Source organism: Schistocerca piceifrons, chromosome X (genome assembly GCF_021461385.2).
Source record: "Schistocerca piceifrons isolate TAMUIC-IGC-003096 chromosome X, iqSchPice1.1, whole genome shotgun sequence".
NCBI classification, from domain to species: Eukaryota; Metazoa; Arthropoda; class Insecta; order Orthoptera; family Acrididae; genus Schistocerca; species Schistocerca piceifrons.
The window spans coordinates 293,415,887-293,431,080 of record NC_060149.1 but is presented as its reverse complement, the minus strand read 5'-3'; positions in this window follow the sequence as shown (position 1 = coordinate 293,431,080).

Here is a 15,194-nt window from a genome sequence, read left to right as displayed (position 1 = left end):
ACGTGTGTACATCTGTCTCTGTCCGCCTGCTCGTCATTCCCTGCTGCTTCACTATAACTACACTACTAGCCATTAAAATTGCTACACCACGAAGATGACGTGTTACAGACGCGAAATTTAACTGACAGGAAGAAGATGCTGTGATATGCAAATGATTAGCTTTTCAGAGCATTCACACAAGGTTGGTGCCGGTGGCGACACCTACAACGTGCTGACATGAGGACAGTTTCCAACCCATTTCTCATACACAAACATCAGTTGACCGGCGTTGCCTGGTGAAACGCTGTTGTGATGCCTCGTGTAAGGAGGAGAAATGCGTACCATCACGTTTCCTACTTTAATAAAGGTCGGATTGCAGCCCATCGCGATTGCGGTTTATCGTGTCGCGACATTGCTGCTCGCGTTGGTCGGGATCCAATGACTGTTAGCAGAATATGGAGTCGGTGGGTTCAGGAGGGTAATACGGAACGCCGTGCTGGATCTCAACGGCATCGTATCACTAGCAGTCGAGATGACAGGCATCTTATCCGCATGGCTGTAACGGATCGTGCAGCCACGTCTCCATCCCTGAGTCAACAGATGGGGACATTTGCAAGACCACAAGCATCTACACGAACAGTTCGACGACGTTTGCTGCAGCATGGACTATCAGCTCGGAGACCATGGCTGCGGTTACCCTTGAAGCCGCATCACAGACAGTAGCGCCTGTGATGGCGTACTCGACGACGAATCTGGGTGCACGAATGGCAAAACGTCATTTTTTCGGATGAATCCGGGTTCTGTTTACAGCATCATGATGGTCGCATCCGTTTTGGCGACATCGCGGAGAACGCACATTGGAAGCGTGTATTCGTCAGTGGAACGTTACATTTCAGATACGGCCCGTAGCTCTACCCTTTATTCGATCCCTGCGAAACCCTACATTTCAGCAGGATAATGCACGACCGCATGCTGCAGGTCCTGTACGGGCCTTTCTGGATACAGAAAACGTTCGACTGCTGCCCTGGCCAGCACATTCTCCAGATCTCTTACCAACTGAAAACGTCTGGTCAATGGTGGCCGAGCAACTGGCTCGTCACAATACGCCAGTCACTACTCTTGATGAACTGTTGTATCGTGTTGAAGCTGCATGGGCAGCTGTACCTGTTCACGCCATCCAAGCTCTGTTTGACTCAATGCCCAGGCGTATCAAGGCCGTTATTACGGCCAGAGGTGGTTGTTCTGGGTACTGATTTCTCAGGATCTATGCACCCAAATTGCGTGAAAATGTAATCACATGTCAGTTCTAGTATAATATATTTGTCCAATGAATACCCGTTTGTCATCTGCATTTCTTCTTGGTGTAGCAATTTTAATGGCCAGTAGTGTAGATACCACCACTTTAGCTGCCTCATTGCTAATCTTTGGCGTCAGTTGCTGCATCATTGCGGCTTCATCAAATGATCGCTACTCACGTCACCATGTATCACTCGTCAGCCTTTGGAGCACTACATAGACCTTCCTGCCTCAGTAATCATAAGGGACTGATGACCCTGTAGTTTGGTCCCTTTCTCTCCAATCCAACCAACCAACCTCAAGAATCATATATATATATATATATATATATGTCACTTACTCCTCCTGTAATAACATGGGGCACTTCCTCTCAGCTAGCATGTTAATTCCATCCATCCCAACATGCAACCACTTCCTCAGCCACTGCCCTGTACATTGCATATCAACAACTAGTGTCGCTTTCTTTTTGTCATTACATTAAACACTGCAGAATGAAAATAAACCCAGCAGACAACATTACCAATTCCTGAAGGTTTATTAACATCCTGCAAAGTGACAATGTACCCATCTTCCAGTACAGCCACCGTGATGGCAATCCCACCAAAAGCTTAGTTCCAGTTTCCCTATAAGCTCTTTGGGCATATTACTACAGACGTCAGTGATCCAACTGGTGACTATCTACCTGTCCTACGCGCCAGTTCCTGTAACCAACCAACAAATGGTTTAAATGGCTCTAAGCACTATGGGACAACATCTGAGATCATCAGTGCCCTAGACTTTGAATTACTTATACCTAACTAACCTAAGGACATCACACACATCCTCTTCTAAACTCACTAAGTCAGGAATCCAAAAATACACAATTACAAGCTTCCACTAACCTTTCGACATACCAATGACGTTAACAACGCCTACGCCTTCTTTCAGCAGATATCGTTAGACGAAAATTCACCCACATGATAATGAATATTGTCTATGCCAATCACCCCACACTCCTTCGATGAACTGTGAACCATATTTGTGAAACCCGTTGATTCTAACTCTCCTTCCAGCAGATAGGTGATCAAAACATTGACATCCATCTGACAGCGCTCAGATGTATTTACTTCTGAACCGAAACATTATCACCATCTGCATAATAACATGGTGGTTGACATTTGGAAGGCGCTACATCAGTGATTCTGCGTGTTATGGATTCAATAAGTCCTTGGTAGGTTTCCGCAGGTTTGTGGCACCAGATTTCTGCGCACTGGTCACGCAGTTCCCGTAAATTATGGGCCGGAAATTGTAGGCGCGGAGCTGAAGCCTATGACGTCTCGGATTTCCATAGAGTTCAGATCAGGTGAATTTGGCGGCCAGGCCAACAACATGAGTTCACTACCATGTTCATAAAACCACTGTAGCACGATCCTGGCATTTTGATACGAACCGTCGTTCTGCTGGAAGAGACCATTCAAGTTCGGAGTAGGCGTCAAGAATGAAGGGATGCAAGTGCTCCACAGTACTATTCACCTAGTCCGCAGCTGTCATAGTGTCTTCGATTACTACCGCAGATCCCGAGGAAGCACAGATGAATGTCCCCCATACAATAATACTGCCGCCACTGGCCTGCTTCAGTGGGGTCCGGATGTTCCGAGCAGCTGTTCTCCTGGATGACAGAGTATCTAGACGCGAACATCGACCAGATGTAGTAAGAAACGTGATTCACTATCAGGCAATACGTTTCCATTGAACCACCGTCCAGTCTCGAGGACTCATTGGCCAATGCGATCGAAATAGATGGCCGCTGCGTGGTCTCACGTTGACCCAATGACATTTTCAATTGCCAGGGACTTATGAGATCTGTGCCACGCAGAATCGCTGATGTAGTGCGTTCAAACTGAGGACTAACACACTATTATGCAAATGGTCATAATGTTTCGGTTCAGCATTGTATATGCATCTGAACGCTGTCAGATGGGTTTGTGTGTCTTGATCACCAATCTTCAGGAAGGAGAGTCAGAATCAACGGGATGAGATAGAATTCATGGAGGGAATGTAGAGTAATTGTCATAGATACATCTCTGCTCCGCTTAAATACACTCTAAGAAAAAAATAGAAACAAAAAATAAAAAGCAAACGACATACATCCGAGGAGTTTTCCGAATGGGACGGAAATCGGTAGAACTGATGTATATGTACAGGTAGACAAATTATAACAATATAAAAAAATTGGGTGTTTTATCCAAGAGAAAAAGCTTGACAAACTGATCAATAACGCGTTGCTCCACCTCTGACTGTAATGCAAGTAGTTATTCGGCTTTGAATTGATTGACAGAGTTGGTGGATGTCCTTCTGAGGGATATCGTGCCTAACTCTGCCCACTGGCAAGTTACATCGTCTAAATCCTGAGCTGGTTGGAGTGCCCTGTCCATAATGCTCCAAACATTCTCAGTTGGGCTATATTGCTGGCCAAGATAGGGTTTGGCTAGCACGGAGACAAGCAGTAGAAACTCTTTCCATGTGCGGGCGGGCATTATCTTGCTGAAATTTAAGTTCAGGCTGGCTTGACATGAAAGGCAACAAAACTGGGCGTAGAATATCGTCGACATACCACTGTACTGTAAGGGTGCCGCGGATGACAACCAAAGGGCTCCTGCTACAAAATGAAATGGTACCCTAGTGTGGTGTCACCGCCAGACACCACACTTGCTTGGTGGTAGCCTTTAAGCGGTCCGTTAGTATACGTCGGACCCGCGTGTCGCCACTATCAGTGATTGCAGACCGAGCGCCGCCACACGGCAGGTCTTGTCTAGAGACTCTCTAGCACTCGCCCCAGTTGTACAGCCGACTTTGCTAGCGATGGTTCACTGTCTACATACGCTCTCATTTGCCGAGACGCCAGTTTAGCATAGCCTTCAGCTACGTCATTTGCTACGACCTAGCAAGGCGCCATATTCAACCTCACGTCAGTATAGTTCTTCCCTCCTCACACCAGCCTGCGTGAGCTAAAACGCGTGCATTTCGGCCTCCTCTAGTAACACGATGTTGGCTCTTCTGCCAACACAACACCTAGACCATCACTTCTGTTTGTCAGGCCATATGACAGGCGATAGACAGGTTGGTATCTCACTGCTGTCCAGTGCTTCTCCAGATACGTCTTCGCTGGCTGCTGGGGCTCAGTTGGAAGGGGCCTAGCACTGAACACAATTCCACTCCAGTCAATGAGATGCCAGACCAAAGACGTGCCTGGAAACTCCCCAGACAGCAGTAGGATACCAACCTGACTGTCGCCCACCGTACGGCCCGACACGAGACGTGATCTGCGGTCCCATTTCGTTTCACAGCAGGACCCCTTTGGTTGTCATCCGCGGCCCCTTAAAGCAAAGCGGTACGTCGACGACATTCTACGCCCCGTTGTTTTGCCCTCCATGCAAGCCATCCTGGACTTTCATTTAAGCAAGATAATGCCCACTCACACATGGTGAGAGTTTCTGCTGTCTTCGTGCTTGCCAAACCCTACCTTGGCCAGGAGGATGCAGGATATTTTCCAATTGAGAACATTTGGGGCATTATGGACAGGACCATCCAACCAGTTAAGGATTTTGGACAGAATTTGGTACAATATCCCTCAGGAAGACATCCAAAAACAGTAAAAATCAATGCCAAGCCAAATAACCGCTTGCATAATGGCCACCGGTGGATCAACACGCTATTGACGTGCTCAGTTTTTCAAGCTCTTTCTCTTGAATAAGTCATCCAATTTTTATGAAATTGTAGTAATTTGTTTGTCTGCATATGTACATCACATATACCAGTTTCCGCCCCATTCGAATAATTCCTCCGCAGTGCATCATTTTTTTATCATAGTATGTATTTCCCCTTGCCGCGTCTCGTGCCTGCAACGCTACTAGGCGGGACTTACCGTTGCGGTGGACAGTGCTCATTGCGTTTAGACCCATGAGTAAGTACTCTACATACAAATACACAGAAGGCTTAACAGTCTAGATGGAAACTAACACGATGAAATGACCACCATGATTCCATGACAGCTACAATACGGTCGATTTCAAACTCTCCTTGTAGTCAAAATCTCCCCCAAATGCCTATAGCTAATGTTTCGCATTGGCTATGATAGTTTCATTATTTCTAAAACGGGAAGACAGCTCTGGCCACAGTATTGGTCGTAAAGGAAACGTGATGGAAAGAGTGAAATCCAAGTACATTCTCGAAGACCATCAGGTGGTAGTCATCGTCATCTAACATTCAGACCCATGTAGGGACATACGGAAGCGATATTGTCTTAATCAGGCAATGTCACCTGTGGAAACAGGCAGATACACTAAATTTAGATAACTATCAAGTCCACGTAGGTAAGAGAATCTACTCGGATGACATTGTTGAGGTTTGTACTTTCAGAGCGGGTGATATCATTGAAATCATTAGACGTATTTATGAATCCTTTCCGTTGTGATTCGTGAACGTTTGAGATGAAGTGAATTTTTCGGTAAATTCAGCAGTCATGTCTTCTTTCTTTTGTCAGTGCATCAGGCATCAGTGGAATGCATCACACTGCATATTATAGTCATACGAGGCCATACGCACAACCTGATTCGCTTTGAAGTTGCTTTTCCTGTAAGGCCGAGCGGTTCTAGGCGCTTCAGTCTGGAACTGCGCGACCGCTACGATCGCAGGTTCGAATCCTGCCTCGGGCATGGATGTGTGTGATGTCCTTAGGTTAGTTAGGTTTAAGTAGTTCTAAGTTATAGGGGACTGATGACCTCAGATGTTAAGTCCCATAGTGCTCAGAGACATTTGAACCATTTTTCCTGTAACTGGATGCTGTAGTAGTGGCACGTTATAGACATTCGCGGTAGGCAACAACCAATGTGTATACGAAACTCTTCACTCTTATGATGCAGCACTTTGCTCGCTAGTCCTGTTGGTATCACATGCATGGTTCAGCGAACCCAGTGGCTAAATGTTGACAGTCATTGAATAATGATCTGCGATGGCTAATGATTTGCTGAGTCGAAACTTCGCCGAGTGCGTGGTTGCACCAGTGTTACCACAACCATCAACGTTGAAGAGTCATTACTGGTTCTTTTCCTCCCAGTGTGTATACGAACTACAAAGCACGTTGTGCTTCCTTTTAAAAATGGTTCAAAGGGCTCTAAGCACAGTGGGACTTAGCATCTGAGGTCATCAGGACATCACGAGGCAGGATTTGAACCTGCGACCGTAGCAGCAGCGCGGTTCCGCACTGAAGCGCCTAAAACCGCTCTGCCACAGCGGCCGGCTTCCTTTTAAACATATAAATTTTTGATCAAGACGATAATCATTTATTTTTAGGTAAATAATGCAAATAACCATATTTGGACAACGTAATTACTTCATAATGACAAAGTAATCCATGTTTGTTTTCTTCCGGGAGATCACTTGAGCTTATTTCCTTTCAGGAGACCACTTGAGCTTCCTGAAACTGAGAAGTCGTAGAGACAATTATTTTCAGTATTAGAATCAAAGTTCCCTACCTTTTTTTTACTGCAGGCATGCCTTCCATTCTGTGAACAAGTGTCGCTAAGGCTGAGGCGTCAGCCGTATGACGTAAGACTTAAGATGGACATGCGAGGCAGCAGGTAGCGTGCAGCGCGCGTCACGAGCCGACGTGCTCTGCTCCACCGTCGTGTCGCCAGCAATAAACCGCTGGCCATTGCGACAGGTGAAACTAGCTGACAAAGAATCCGTGGGAAAGTGCTGTCCATACACTCTAGCAACAGGACTGACACGCCCTGAACGCTTACCGTTTACAAAATACTCCGCCGCTGCTCATTGCGCAAAGCAGTTGTCCTCGAATGTGGGGTGCGGAAGATGGCCAATGCTCGTTCAGTGCCAAGTTTCAGAGAAAAATTATCTCAATGTTTCCCTCCACTGTAATACTTGCAGTTCTACAGGAATGTGACTGAGTCACAGAACAACCTAATGACACTTGGATACTTGATATGATGAAATCGTGTGATGTCAATGACCACGTCTCATTACAGGCATAGTAGGAAGTGTTAACGGATCAGCGATTTTATTTTTAAATATTGTCGGCTTTCAGTCCCGTGGCGCGTGTATCAGCAAATACGTAAACAACTGCAATTGAATTGAAGAAGAAAGGAGCGAGCGGTTCTAGGTTTAGTCTGGCACCGCGCGGCCGCTACGGTCGCAGGTTCGAATCCTGCCTCGGGCATGGATGAGTGTGATGTCCTTAGGTTAGTTAGGCTTGAGTAGTTCTAAGTTCTAGGGGACTGATGACCACAGATGTTAAGTCCCATAGTGCTCAGAGCCATTTGAACCATTTGAACCAAACACTTCATTGACCCAATCACAAAAAAAGATCACGTGTCACCTAAGCCTTGTTGTTGGACCTCCACATCACATTTAACCTGCTCTTCTGAACCTTACACTTCTTCAAGGCTACAGGTGTTGGTGTTATTTTGTGACATAACAACATACGTGGATATGAAATGGAACGATCGCTTAGGCTCAACCGAACGTACTTAAAGCTCCTCTTAGGTTGCAAAAGAGAATATTTGCAGAACAGCAGAACATTTCTATGACATATATGGTCTATACTACTCACCTGTGGAATTCATATTAATTTGGAGCAATAGAGGACATAGATAGTATAGCAATAATAGCGATGCTCATAATCAGAGTTTTGATTACTTCTTTGGCGAGACTGCCAGAAATAAGTATTAGCATCTATTAGTCATTAGGAAGAAGATATTTTTTATCTCGAGAAAACCTCCTTAGAAAATTACTGGTTCCTGCTTTTACAGACGAATCTATGAACATTCCTCATTTCGGTACGTAGGCCCTTAGAGACAATGAAGAAAAAATTTCATTAATATCAGATCGAACAGAATCATATAGGCAGCCATAAAACGCTCAATAAGAAAATAAAATGGAAAGGATCCTTCATATATCGTACAATAGGAAGTATCATCTGACTCGCATATTATTCTTCTTCGTAGGATACAGATGTAGATGTAGCAAAGTGATTCGTTGCAAGGGGAAATGTAGATGAAACCTTATTTAAGTTCACGAAGACTGGCTGTGAAACTGTTTCCTCACGATAAAAAATGTTGTTCATCTGATTGACAGACGAGAAATTACTTAAGAAAGCAAAAACCCGCACCTGAACAAAAAAGGAATGTTAGGGATTAGCGTCTTGTCGACGGCGAAGTCATTAGAGACGCTGCACATGCTCGGATGGAATTAATCAACCCGGCATTGTACTTAATTGTTTTAGAAACACCTAAATCTGGATAGCAGCACATAGTTTGAATCAGAATACGAGCCTAATGCCTTAAACACTTGACATCTCGTTCAGCGGTAAATCGGTGTTACGGTTTTCAATGGTACTGGGGCTACCAAAATTCATCCCAGATTATCAGAATATTGTGACGCCTACAAAACGCAATCAGAGGGAAATTTCGAGACAAATTAACGTAGCCAATTGGGCTATGCCGGATGACAAGGTTTCTCCAAACTCATCATTACTTTGTAAAGAAAACTTAAACTCTCTACACATTCCTTCTGTATGGAATTATTAACTAATTGGTTGAAGGCAGAATTAACAAGATTATTGTAAATAACATTTTCTGAACTTAATTGCTATTGCCTTGAGCGATTCATTCAACTCTCCTTCTGTTACTTAATTAATACTGAGGCCAATATGAAAATCATATTACACAAAATGCTTATCAATAAGACAGTCAGACTAAAATCACGGCAGGGATAAACTGAGCAACCCACTTATAACAGATGATGTATTTAAAATTTATCTACACCGGTAGCATAGCGTTCTGGACTATAAATGATATAATCAAAATTCCCGACAAATTCCTCTGTTCATTCTGGTCTTTTCCCAGAGAAAATAATAAACAATATTCAGCTCGCTGCCGCCTCTTCGCCTATCGTATTCTGTTATTCTGTTAGTTTAACTAACAAATCTGTTAGACAAATAATTAAAGGACTCAAAAGCTATCCACATAAAAGCTGAGAGCGAAAAGCGACTGATCTCTGTTGTAAATTGGTACAGCTTGTTCCTGTAATACGTCCCAGCAAGACTTATAATTTTGTGTGACACTGTTGGAAGCCTAATCTTTTAAGTGTCTACATGCTTATTATTGTGGGTTCCGATACTGTCTCTAATAAAATTTCTAGCTATTTATGACTTGGGTCTAATGTTATTGAAAATTTCTCGGACGACACTTCCCTGGATAGTGCTGTGTTTAAGTGCGTTTATTTCCATGTGTGCTGACCGTTCAGTCTTCCGTTTACTGACTCCTACAGTATTGCATACAGTTGCAATGTGGCCAAGTTTCACACAAAAATTGCATACGGCGGTTAAAAATGGTCGATCTTGTCTGTCATGACTTCTGAAAGAAAGAGTTTGTTTGCGTCTAGGATTTCATGCCTGTGTCTGGATTTCTCATCGTCCACTTGTCTCTGCTGTCGCTTTGCGACGGGCTGATAACAGCCCTAGCTGACTTGAAAGCAGTTGTGAATGTCGGAGATTATGACTTGTACTTTAGGGCACAGGCTCACTGGAGTCTTACAATAGAAATGCTTCACAGGCTGTCGCTGAATTTACTTCTCCAGTTCAGTTAGCTGTTACAATTCTCTGTCGGATGGTTTTGCTAACTCAAGTGCCTGAATTATTTTTAGTACTTCTCCCAGTGATGGGTTTGTTAGTTTTAACGCCTCATATCGGACTTTTTGGTCAGGGATATGCTGCACATCGCATGTTATTGAGTTAGCGCATGATCCTTCAAAGCTATGAGATGTGAACCCACATTTGTAGTTTAGGTCGCAAATATCTACCGCCAACGCTTTATATGACTGCTCCTGCTCATTTCGTAGTTACAGAAATTTCAAATGGGCTGTTACCACGTGAGTCATTCGTTCTGTTTCCTTTATTTTGTTTTGCAAAAATAAGTGCCTAACATATCGCAGATTTCTTGAGAAGTTAACAACATAGCGTTAACTAACAGGCCAATGTTCCAAAGCAACCTATACACTTCAGTATTAGACCGTGCCAATTCAAAGCGTCTTTTATCTTAAATGGTTCGTAGCGCCGATAACATCGTTTTACGTATATCTGCCAGCTTTCTTATGCTGGTTGGAAAGGCGGTGACTGCTGTGTTACGGATTACGGCTGTGGTGCTGCTGTGACCTCCGATGCTTGTTTCTGCAACAGTAGTAACAGGAATAATTATTCTTGCTGTGCTTGCTGCGGCATCAAGCGCTGTTCTCATACTTTTAACAGCTTTGTAATTTCAGCTGCCCCTCGTTGATGTACACTGCAGCGAGCGGCGCTTCTCTTCCATGCCACTGTTCTGTAGGTGGTATGACGTTGTTTCGCGATTCACAAACATCGATACAGTAAGTAGTAAGAACACATCCAGAAGTCTCAGTCCTAGTGCCAGCTAAGTAGATGCTGAAGAGTTTCCGTTCAAAGTCAGAAAGCAACAATAACAATCTATAAAAGATTACAGGCGAAATACGTGGTGTTCCTGAGAAGACAACACGACGATGGGGCCTGCGATTATTGGAAGTACATAACTTCTACAAAGGCGAGGAACGGACAACTGTAGCTATAGACGTAGCTGAAATCCTTTTCCAGATGGATGGTGAAGTTCTAAACATCAAAGAAGTTTTGGCTTCAAAATGACCAATTAGACTGAGCTTGTATAATGTCACATTAGAAATAAATGAGTGTCCTGTCAGGCCGACATTACACAACGTATACCCGAATACCGGAGGTTATTTAGCATTATTATCCGACTGTTTTGATATAAAAGTCCATGGGCACCCGTGTCTTGTTACAGAGTAATTGATCGCGGTTCGATTTTAAACTCATTTATGTTTGTATCTGGGAATCGGTAGTGTTTACGTCTACCGCACGCGACACTGCCATCGTGCCTCTCCGAAGTCAGCCGATAAGGAGAAAGCCTCAGACACGGTCAATCGATTTGGCTCATATTTGGCAGGTCGCTTGTGTACAACCTAAAACGAAATATTCTGAAATATTCTGGATTCGCAACCCCTCGTTTTTGAGAAAGCTACACCTAACACAGATGGCGTGCAGTCCACACAGAATTGGCGGGATTAACAGATAATTGAAAACAGAGCATTTTTCATCAACATATATGGTGTCCGTAAACGCATATTTTACTAGAAACCGAGGGAAGGAACTTTTTCGACTGCCACATATGTACCCGTAAGGTACGCACTTCTCAGCGATGTTCTCAAATTTTTCTTTTAATTTGTATCTTTTCCCACATAGAAACTGGTAGGAATAAGTGTGTTAGGTAAGTAAATAAGTAAATCGATAATGAATAATAACAAAGTAGACAAATAAATTTCTCAAGTTATTTGGATTAGCAAGGAATTAAAATTTTAAACCTCGTTGTATGGGGGCAATTCCGGGCGAGATTGCTGCGACGGCGAGATTGCGACACACGTTATCACAAGGAAGAAAACCTAACCCTTGCCGCAGTTGGTAGTGTACATAGAAAATTGAACCGTGTACGAATGCGTTATTTTATCATAGCGTCTGGAAAATTGTTGCCTGAAGTTTTCCTACGTTTGTAAGAAACTGATGGTCAATTTGGTCCTCGGTGAATAGAAGAGGTCAATCGTTTAACCGACTCGTTAAGAAATGTTCACTTGCTCCAAATCCGGCACATAGGACAATTCAGTTTACAACTCATATCATGCGATCAGTTTACAAGTCATATCTTGAGATCATTTTAAAGCCATAATAAGTTTTATCTGATACTAGATTCCTAGAGTGGACAAACGTCAAGAGTGTTACCATGATTATAGATAACAAGGGCCAACCAATTTGTGCGATAGAAGAAATACTGCCGAACTCTACATCTGTATTCCAGCAACGTGATGGTTATTTTTATCGCCAAGTTAAAAACTTCATTTCTAGGCTTCATTCAAAATTACAGTCTGTTACTGGAAACCAAGCGGGAATTGTACAACAGAGCGGACGCACTAACGGTTAACAGCATAATTCATTATCAACTTTCAGCACCGTTATCGCATGCGTGGTATGCATCAAAGTTAACCCCCGAAAAAGAAATATTTTAAAATATTCCGATGGAATTGCTGGAAGATTGCATTCGTTAGATGCTCTTGATGCCGCGAATATATTTGCTTCGAATGTTTATACGACGAGTACCATACATTTAGTTATTCGAAGAAAGTTGACATGTGGCAGGTGAATGAAAGAAGCATTGTAAATCTACTACGATTAAATTTTTAATTCCTTACTGATCCAAGTCGTCTGAGAAATTTACTTGCCTACCTTGTTATTACTCCCTATTGATTTATTATTATTATTATTATTAGTCGTAAAGCTCCCAACATGGAAGACGCTAAGTAAAGATGGTTCACTTCTGGGGCTTCTTATTCTTCTTGTTTGCCCACCAGGTCTTCATTCTTTGCGAGAATTCAGCTTTTCTTTCTTCGCTCCATTTTGTTCCAGTTCTCGGCGCTTTTGTCTCTGGTTTGACCTCCCATTTGTCAACTTTAAGTTTGAAATTGTTTCTTTTGTTCATGTCTTCAGTAGTAATGTTGGCTAATTCCAGATCTTTCTTTACATTTTAGATCCATTCTCCTCCATTAACAAGGGATGCTACGTATCTTACTATTTTTTTTTGTAAGTCTGTGATCGGGAAGTCTCATTATGTGGCCATAGAATTTTAGACGCCTCTTCCTCATGTCTATCTCTATGTTAGAATATTCTTCAATTTTAGAATTTTTCTGTAGTCTATACCCCTCTTTGGTCCATCTTGGTCCCAGAATTTTCCTAATGATTTTCCTTTCCTCTTTCTTCAGGTTTTCCATATCTGTTTTCCTTTTAAGTGTCAAGGTTTCGCTGGCATATAGCATTATTGGTTTAATTACCGACTTATAATGTTTAATTTTTGTATTTATAGATAGACATTTTTTATTGTAAATGTTTTGGACCAGCCCTAGACCCCTACGAGCTTTTAATATTCTTTCTTGTTGTGAATATTTTTCAGAAATTATCTCTCCTAAATATTTAAAGTGTGGTACCCTCTTAATTTCTCCATATTTGGTTTGTAACTTAGAAATTTCTAGATTTGTTGTTGTAAACACCGTTTTCTCAAAAGATATTTGTAGGCCAACTTTTCCTGCAAACTCTTTTAAGGTTTCTATCTGTTTGACTGCCATTTCACTAGAATCTGCCATTATTGCAAGATCGTCTGCGTAGGCTAAGTAGGGGATTTGTAGGTCATCTTTTTTGGTTCCCAGTGATATTGGTTTCCAGTACTTTTCTTTTTTGAGTTCTTTTTCCCATTCTGCCATGACTCTATCCAGAACTAAGTTAAATAACAGAGGTGATAATCCATCACCTTGTCTAACCCCAGTTTTTATCTCAAATGATTTTGAAAGTTTTCCCATGAATTTCACTTTGCATTTTGTATTTGTTGATGTCTGCTCTATGATGTTCCGTGTCTTCTTATCCAGTCCTTGTTCTTCAAGAATTTTAAATAGTGTGGGTCTGTGAATTGAATCATATGCCTTTTTAAAGTCGACAAAGACATATACTGTAGGCTTCCTTCGCATTTGTCTCATCCTTGTAATCAATTTCAAGTTTAAAATTTGTTCTGGACATGATCTGTTTGGTCTGAAACCAGCTTGGAAATCTGAGATTTTGGGTTCTAGCAGTTTTTGTGTTCTTTCAAGAAGACAAGCTGATAATATCTTGTATGTGACGGCAAGTAAGGAGATTCCTTTATAGTTGTTCACATCCGATTTATCCCCTTTTTTATGTAACGGATGTATTAGGGCACATTTCCAATCTTCTGGTATTTCTTCAGTAACCCATATGTTTTGAATAATTTTAACTAGCTCATTTCTTGAGTTAGACCCTAGACTTTTGAGAAATTCGGCTACAATTCCATCTTCTCCTGATGCTTTGTTATTTTTGAGTTTGTTTATGTGTTTGATAATTTCTTCTTCAGTTGGCGGTACAGAGTCTTGCTGTTGCGGGGCTTTAGTGCTGGATATTGGAAGAGCTTCTGTTGGTTCTGGACAGTTTAGTAGCGTTTCAAAATATTGATTTATTTTTAATTCTCCCTCACAAACCAATTTCAAAACGGAAAAAATAAAGAAAAGCTGCAGAATGCAACTGGAAACCGAACACAGGCTCATCGCTTCGTTGTCAGATGCCTTGGTCGCTACACCAACGGCGCTTTCATTGAACAACTCTTAACTTATGGATACATAAGCAGCAGTTGAAAAAAATTCTTTTCTCGAGTTACAGAAAAATATGCGTTTGCAGACCCCACATCTGTTGCAAAATGCTCTCTTCTCGATTATCTATCGATCCTGTCAATTCTGAGTCGGTTGCATTTCATGAAATTTAAGGGCAGTTTTCTCAAAAACGCGAGATTGTCGAGTCAAAATATCTTAGAGACTTTCATTGTAAGCTGTGCACAAGTGACGAACCAAATATGAGCCGAATCGGTTGGCCTTGCCCGAGGTATTTATTTTGTATCGTAATCGCCAGCAGAACCTTCACTCGTTCAGGAATTTCCACCACTCTCCGCAAGACCGACGAGTGTCGCTACACAGACCTTACAGTTGACTGCCACGCCCTCAGCGTAGCTAGTAGTATTCTTCTGCTTTTCCTTAGAAGCTGGAGCACACGGAGAACGTTGGGGAGAAGACATGGCAAACACTGGATGGCTGCCATTGAAGCCTCATCGAGACAGAGAGTCCATACCTAGACCACTCTCATCAGTACACTAGCTGCAAATCAATGAATCAAGGAAATTATTCATTAGATGAATAGTTCTTCATTCAACAGAGAAAGATTAGGACTTAACGTTATTGCTTTT